This window comes from Ischnura elegans, chromosome 4, assembly GCF_921293095.1.
Source record: "Ischnura elegans chromosome 4, ioIscEleg1.1, whole genome shotgun sequence".
In the NCBI taxonomy this organism is placed as follows: Eukaryota; Metazoa; Arthropoda; class Insecta; order Odonata; family Coenagrionidae; genus Ischnura; species Ischnura elegans.
The window spans coordinates 59724781-59733175 of NC_060249.1; the positions used below are offsets into that span (position 1 = coordinate 59724781).

The 8395-nt window shown below is 39.4% G+C and overlaps 1 protein-coding gene across 1 annotated transcript in view; it reads right to left on the reverse strand.

The window, feature by feature from the left end:
• The window catches only part of LOC124157563 (retinol dehydrogenase 12-like), a 29466-nt gene extending 21071 nt beyond the window's left edge, over window positions 1-8395 (reverse strand). The window contains exon 1 of the mRNA XM_046532395.1: window positions 7874-8395. The gene's annotated coding sequence lies outside the window, so the exon portion shown is untranslated. The remainder of the gene's footprint in view (window positions 1-7873) is intronic.

Sequence of the window (8395 nt, forward strand, 5' to 3'; positions counted from 1 at the left end):
AATTTTACTGCCTTTCTGTCTCTTAAATACGTTCTATTCCATTCAGACTCTCCTCTTTCATTAATTCCGATTCAAAATGTGTTCCAAATTTTGAGCCTTTTTTCATCCCTCAACTATCTTGCACCATCTTCCTCGTAATTTTCCCTTCACTCCTCTCACCACTCTTTGAATATTACGATACTTCCACTGCAAAAACGCTCAACAATCGCCAACCAAATCAAATCCACTCATCTAGTAGCCCAACAATACGAATCCGCTCAGCTGGCTGTGTCCGGAGCACGCTCACCGCCTTTTCTCCAAGATTGTAGGTTAGCGTTTATGCTCCTGACACTGCCAGCTGAGCGGATTTGTATTGTTGGACTACTAGATGAGTGGATTTGATTTGGTAGGCGATTGTTGGGGGTTTTTGCAGTGGAGGTATCGAATACCATTCTTTGTTTGTTATTTGACAATTCTCATGAATACTATTTTGTTCATTTTTGCCGATCTTTCGCTTACTATTTCCTAATTATTGTTTCGTTATTATGAGTCCTTTGTAAGCAGTGGCGTATCTATGGGGGGAGGGGCTAAGGGGGCAATTATTACCCCCCTCCCCTTTGGGTATCCAAATAACACTAGATAGGATGGTAATTTTGTTCGGACCCCCACTACTGCTGGGAGATTACTCTTACTTAACACCTCCCCCCTTGTCTCTATCCTGGATCCGCCACTGTTTGTAATTCATCTTGTGCTGTTTTTGGACTGCATTAAGTTAATAAATTTTGGCCCAATATCACTGCAGTGGTTTATTAATGTGTCCAAGACATTGGTTCACTTTGGAGCTCCAAGGTGAGGGCTTTATTTGCTATGGAACTGTTTGTGGTAGACTCCGTACCGGCCCGAAAAAAATCGACTACACGTCTGCCTGATAGGGAATCGATAGTTGCTCGAGTTCAAGGACTTGCGTTAGCTTGGAGCTAGAGGTAAATAGCGTCATGATGAAGATGAATGGTGAACTGGGAATAGAATAGACGGCGATGGGCGCGGTCGATATCAGGAGAGTAGCGAAGTATTGGGTGAAGGACGTAATGGGCTGTTATTGGCTGTTGCTGGTGCTTTTTAGCGGAATAATTTGCGAATTTTGAAATTTCGAGGAAAAAAAATTGGAAATGCGAGTAAGTAGTGAGGAATTGCTGAGAAGAGTGGTAAAAACGTGACATCTTCTAAAACCCTTAACCAGAAGACTTAGTTGGCCACATAATGAGACATGATAATAATAATAAAAGTCTTTATTGGGCGAGATTGGGACTAGAGAGTCCCATCTTCCATCCAACCCCTCGTCAAACATGAAATATATGCAGTTAAATACATCGTCAAGTTGCTCATGAAATTACATGCAGAAAAATTACGTAAAAATAAATAGAAGTTCCACTATCAATCAACAAATAAAATTATAAGTGATGGCCCAATGAAAACAATCGTAGAAAGATAGGTGAAAGGGAAGAAGGGCAAGGGACAGCCCCGAATGAGTTACATAGAGCACAGGTCATAAAGGATGTAAAAGAGAAGAAATATGTTGCTATGGAAAGGCCCAGTGGATAGGAAAGAGGAATGGAGAGCTGCGTCACACCAATCTTAGGATTGCTGAGTGATGATGATTATGAATTTGCCAATGGATGAAAGGATGACGAGAGCCGCTGGTAGAAAAGGTAGGGATGTATGGAACGGTAGTTGTTATAATAGCAAATTACAGGAGTATCTTGGATGGAGTATATCATGTGTAAATTAAAACGAATACTTCGCGACGTGATCGCTACTTGACATTCCCTGCCTAGCTAATTTTTTTGGCCTCAAACCAGAGAACAACAAATTGTACCACTTCATTCAGGAGAAATCTTCTCTATTACTTTACCTCCAATTAAAAGATTTTGCAGAATTTCTATTTTTATTTGGAAATATTAATTCTCCAAAGAAATATAATGACGATCTTTGTACCATTTCTTTATCCGTTTCTGAGTACTTATGCTTCTTAGTGCGTAGTGCGTTTTTCTTTTCCACCTGTGTGATTTATTTACTTGCCAATATCATTAACTAAGCTGTGTCGAGCACGAATGTTACAGATTACCAAGGCCGTCACGATTCTTCACATGTTAACTTTATTTGCGAAAACACCCATCACCAGTGTTACCAGTGGTGTCGAAAGGTTTGAGTTTTAACGCAGTTTCTGACACAGTGGAGTCTTAATTGAATGGCTTGTTAGGAAAAGTCAACGTTGACAAGATCATAATTTCATATGTTGTATTTTGCATGTAACATGACATTAGCTTTCACTCAGTAGGTTTTCGCAGGCTTTTCACGCCCCCTTCTTGTGTGGGCGTTTTCCTGCAGTGGGTTTTTTCGCTGAAGGATATTACACCCTTATCCTCATGTTTTTTCCCACAAACAGTACTCTTTTTTACACAAAATTTTCACATATAGTTGTTTATATTTTTGACATTTCACAAACAGTGTATATTGTATATTCTTTGTATTGTAAACGTTTGTCTACCATTTTTTGATATGTTTGCGTTGACGTTATCGAGGGTTTAGTTGGAAGAAGGGACTTTTTAGTCTCAACCCCACCCGAATAAAGGCATTTTATTATTATTATTATTATAATTTCATTGTAAAAATCCATGGGTATGAGTGGCGGATTAAGGGGTGTTAGGGGGACCGCCCCACAGTGGGCTGAAATCGAAAAAAGCTGGACAAAACCTCGAAAATGGTTTTTTTGAGTATGGAAGTTGAAACTTTGCACAGTTGTTGCGAACACATTAGTGCATTTTTTGACATAAAATATTTTTCTTAGGCTAATTTTTAATATAAAATACATAGCCTCAAAGTTGAACAAATTTGGCGCAAATTGCCCGCTTTGAATTTTTTTCGAAATTCAGCATGTTTAAACTAATGTCACACCTTTAGTAGTAATTCAATAGCGACAAAAATTCATAAAATTGTTACACGGTTTGTTATCATCGATTACCATCAACTTTTACGACTTAGTTGTTGTATTTGTAACCAATACGATACAAAATGGCGGACCCTGTTTTTCGTCGAATTTTTGTGTTTATGTAGGATTTTAAAAAAAGGATCACCGAGTTACCTCGAGATGTTTATACCACATATACAACAAAGTATATAGATTATGATAATCGGAAGTACAGCTGCGACCATCTGCGACGCCGAAATTAAGATCGATTTTTCGAACGTGCGGCTCCGCCCGGAGCTGGCTGCTGGCCACGGGAATTGCCGTACTCGACGGATGTTGGATAGTGAATCGTTTTAAGCAAATTTATTGAATAAAAGCTATGATATATTATTACTACATTTATTTTCCTTTTGTTTTAACCTGATTTCTTTACTGTCTTGTAATATTTATCGTCGATGCAGTACAAAATGGCGGACGCTAATTTCAGTAACATTTTTGCCCGTGTGTGGCTGTGTAAAAAGGAGGACACCGAGTTGCTCTCAGATATTTACATCGTAATTGCATCAAGCCTTTTAGAGTCTTCATCGACGGAAATAATCTGAGACCGTTCGCAACAAACTAAATAAAATCGATGTTTTTACCGTGCCGCGCAGTCCGCGGCTGCTCCCTGGGCTCATGGAATGTCGTGACGCAGCGTACATTATAAAGCGCTATGTTCCCATTCCATATATTCCCATGTGTCTCGTAACTTCAGCGGTGGTTTTCTGAAGAGAATATCACTAATACCACAATCATTTTAGCATTTCCCATGTGCGGATTAACATCGATGTGGGAGGAGGGTCATTACTTTCCGTGGCGCCTTCGTAGTATGCAGCTATTCTAATCGATAATGCGTCTGAGTTCTGATATGCGATGACAAGTGGCTTATTGATATTCATCAAAATTTTTAAACATCGTTTGATATAAAAATTTCAATGTAGAGCCTCCTTAAAAATTATCATCTTTTTAAATTTTCTAGAAATTATGGGGAGGCCGCTGATCTAACCCCCACTAGGCTACGATTACTATTCATGCGATTTCTAACGGATATGTGTTCTGATGAGTACGTCCGAATTTGTGCGAACAAACACCTGTTTGACAATGAAAGTGTTTTCACTGGCAGCGACTACCCACGTCAGAATATGCCCGAGGTCGTGAGAAGTAGTTGAGCGATTAAATAAGTTTGATTTTTTCGCGCGACTAGCGTCTGTTTTGGGTGTTTTATTGGTGTTAGTGTTTCATTTTTTAACTAGTGAGTTAGACGAGTTAAATTTCGAGTGATTTCGTTATTTCACAATCGATGAGGATAAATTGATAAGTTTTATGCATAAGAACAGGTGTTTGTGGGATATGAGCAGGCCCGGACTGGCCCGCCCGTGGGCCGGTGCGCCCTTAGAAAAATGCGTTCCTGCGCCCGTAAGGCGCAGATACGTATTTTCTAAAAGGTGCTCCAGTCAATTCAAACCCAACACTGGTATACAAAAACAACTTATACAAATTATACTGTAGCTAACAAGACGACAGCGACATGCTATTAATGCAATGACGCGCAAAGGTCGCGCTTGCGCTTTGGTTAAAGGTTCGCCTTGCGCTTGCGCTTTGCGAGACAACGTTGACAGCTGTGGCGGAGCTGAATGCAGACCTATGATCAGACGACATGGCGCCAAACGATAAAGAGATATATTTTTAGATACAACCCTTCTTCTCTGCAATTATGACAGAAACTTAGAAAATCATGTGAAAAAAACATTCAAATGAGTAAAGCTGCGTTAAAATCAGCAGACGATGATGGTTCTAAAGCCAGAGGAAGGGAAAGCCAGGTGACATTTCTGAGTAAAACCGCCGTTAATAAAATAATGAACATTACAAATTGTTTGATCAAATCAATTATCGTTGATGAAGTAAAGCAAGCTATGTCGTACTCTGTTTTAATGGACTCAACTACAGATGTCTCTGGTTTCGACCAATGTGTCATTGTTTTACGATACGTGTTGGGGACAGAAGTAGATGAAAGAATAATTGGCTTACAGAGCGTGCCGCCGTCGTCAGTAGGAGAAAGTTTATTCAAGACATTTACCGAAGTGATAAGGGAAGCAGGACTTGATATCAAAAACTGTATTGCCAACTCATTTGATGGAGCTGCAAACATGAGTAGTCAATATAAGGGCGTTTTAGCCAGGCTGCAAGAGCAGATCCCACACCACATTCATACGTGGTGTTATTCCCATTCCCTAAACTTGGTTATGGTAGACACATCACAAGTTGTGACGGCTTCGATTTCGTTTTTTGGTTTACTGCAGCAAACTCAAGTGTTTGAAAGGGAATTACACAAGAGACTAGATATTTATTTGGAGCAACATCCAAGTTATAGGTTGGGTGCTATTGGCGCAACTAATTGGAGATCAAAGAGTGACGCCACTTCCAAGATCTTTGGCTATTTCCATAACTGGATGAAATTGGCGGAAGATGAAGGAAAACTGCATAAAACTGTGTGCATAGAGTTGATCATTTCTCTTTCTATCGTGGCAAATGCCCAATAATTAAGTTCCAAAATAAGCAATAGAGCAAACAGTCTTCTTCAAAAGTTTTTGTCGTTGGAAACAATCCTAACTGCTATGATGTTCTTGATTATTTTCAAATCAACAACGCATTTGTCAGACTATCTTCAAATAAAAAAATTAGATTATGCACAGGCTTGGAATTTGATTTCATCAGATCAAGACAGTCTTAAGAGAGTAAGAGAATAGTGTTCAGGCATTTTCCATGCTGCAAAAAACTTTGTCGAGTTCATGTCAAAAAGTCTGATTAATAAAATCGAAGAAAATCCAATTCTGGATCAATATTCCAACAACATCAGCATAGAGAGTGAATTGCCAGCCAGAAGACAGAAGAAACGGAAAAAAATGCCAGATGAAACAAGTGATGATGTCGTAGAAACTCTATTCAGCAGTGAAGAGAGTTTTAAAGTTAATGTGTTTTATGTAGTTGGTGACCAAATTAACGCCAGTATGGAAGCAAGGTTTTCAGATCAAAATCGAGTTTATCAAGATCTTTCATGCTTTGATCCTGTAAGATTCTCTGAGTTAAGAACAAATGGAGTACCAGAACATGCATTGGAAAAAATGTGCTCTGTGATCCCCAACATTGACAAAGGCAAGCTCCAGGAAGAACTGGAATCATTTATTGAGCAATGACCATAGCTTTAATATGAATTTACAAGATCACTTTCAGAAGGACTCCAGTGACATTGACGTGAGTTAAAGTTCTAAATCAGAAGATGTAGAAACGATTTGGTGTAAAAGCAACAACAAATGCCTGTGTTAGATGAGCATACAAGATACTTTATCAGTACAACATGTACTCATTAATGTATCCGCAACTCCATAAGGCTTACAAGTCCCTTTAAACAATACTGATGACCCAAGTGAGCTGCGAACGTGCATTTTCAAAGCCGAAGCTCATAAAATCGAGAATTCGTTCATCCATGAGCAATGAGAATTTGGAAGCTCTCCTCTTGATGCAGTCGGAACGAGAATTAGTCACAAAGATAAGCAATGAAAAAATTATAGATGAACTCTGTTTCCAAAGCAAGGAAATGAAGCGCCTACTTTCCTTATGATAATAAAAGTGGACTCCAAAAAAATGGCCTTCATTATAATTAGTTATAACCTCAGTTTTCAGAGGCTGTTTTGTATTTCTATAAAGATAAATTGTATTTTGTATTAATTTTATTTCATAAAACAGTTGAATACGTCTCTTGTTTCATGTATGATTTGGATTGCACAAATGTATACATAAAAAACCCATTTATGACCTTAATCTTACTTACAAGTTTTATCTTTCCATTATTCAGACATCGTTAATAGTGGCAGTAGTGTAATTTGTAACATTAATAATAAATATCTTTGAAAATATTAAATATACAATATTTAGAAAATATCTATCTTAAGTGGAAGCCAATTACACATGGTCATTTGGAGTATTTGCTTGTTAAATTAGTGTACCTTCTATCACATACACGTTGTAATAGTAAAATAGCTTTTTTGAAACCATTGTTGTGAAAAAATACCATATTTTTTTTCAAATTTTACTTTTTGAATTTCAAAACAATATCCCATAGCCCTACCCTCGGATTGCGCCCTTTCTGAAGCTGAAGGCAGCGCCCTTTTAGAGGTCCCAGTCCGGCCCTGGATATGAGAGACAAAAAATATCTCAACAGAGGTATTTCTCGGCAAAAATAATTTCATTGACGGACTTTCAAAAAAATATAATTCATCAAATCCGTCCATCTTTACAGAAACGTGCTGAACATCAGAATATCAGAAAACGCGCGCAGCATAACCACCTTGTTCTGACGAGGATTTCGGACATAATAGTCAGAAAACATTTTCATCAGAACTCGCATGCATAGTAACCGGGTACAGTGGCGCAGTGAGGGGGTGGGGGGGTTTGGGGGATAAAACCCCCCCCCCCCAGAGATCAAAGAAATTTTTAAGTTAAATCTATTTTACTTAATTGGATTAATATTACTTATAGAATAGTGTGAGGATTAATAAAATATCCCTCAGAAGGTCGTAAAAAAATCACCATTTTGAACCATTTATCTTAATTTTTTTCCGGCGGAAGGCCTCCGCACCTCCCGCTTACCCTTTCGGGTATGCAATACCCCAAGCACCCCAGTATTAGCTGCGCCTGAAACCCCCCCTAGCATTAATTCCTAGCTGCGCCCCTGACCGGGTAGCCTTAAACGCCCGCTGGTAATTCCTTCAAATTGCGAATTAAATGCGGAAAAATGCGCGATAGGTTTTTGACATTGGAGACAAAAATTGAATCATTTTGCTGAGTGGAAGGTATCAGCAAAAGGAGAGCGTAAAAGATGTTACGTACCTTATTTACCGCCGTCTCTCAGGGTCAAACGTTGTTGGCGATAACGATGGAATTCCTTCCCTTCTCTTGTCACTCCACTCACGATTTGATCGAAGAATAGCTCTGCTTTGTCGAACGACGACAATACCGCGGTCACGACAATGCTGTCTTGTTGAATTGCGTCGCTCCAACCGTTTATAATATGCAGCGCAACAATATAAACCGTTCAGTGCTCTTCAAAGTGGTTTCGTAATTGGAGTAGCTCGAAGCCGCTTCCACACTGACGCCCCGCAGTGTGAACCGCAGCAGTTTTTCGAGCTCCTCGGCTATACAGACAATTCCTCTCCGCGTTGGTCACAGGGAAGCGGAACACGGTGTGTAACTGATAAGTTCTCTCGCTGCCAACCAGAGGGCGTGTGTTCCCGCGCGCGCACGGATGAAGCGTACCACGTGTTTCACATGACACTATAACACATGTGTTATCCGCCTTAAAAAAATTGAACCATCAAAACATCGTCCGCTTCTCAGTAGCTCTGCGATAAG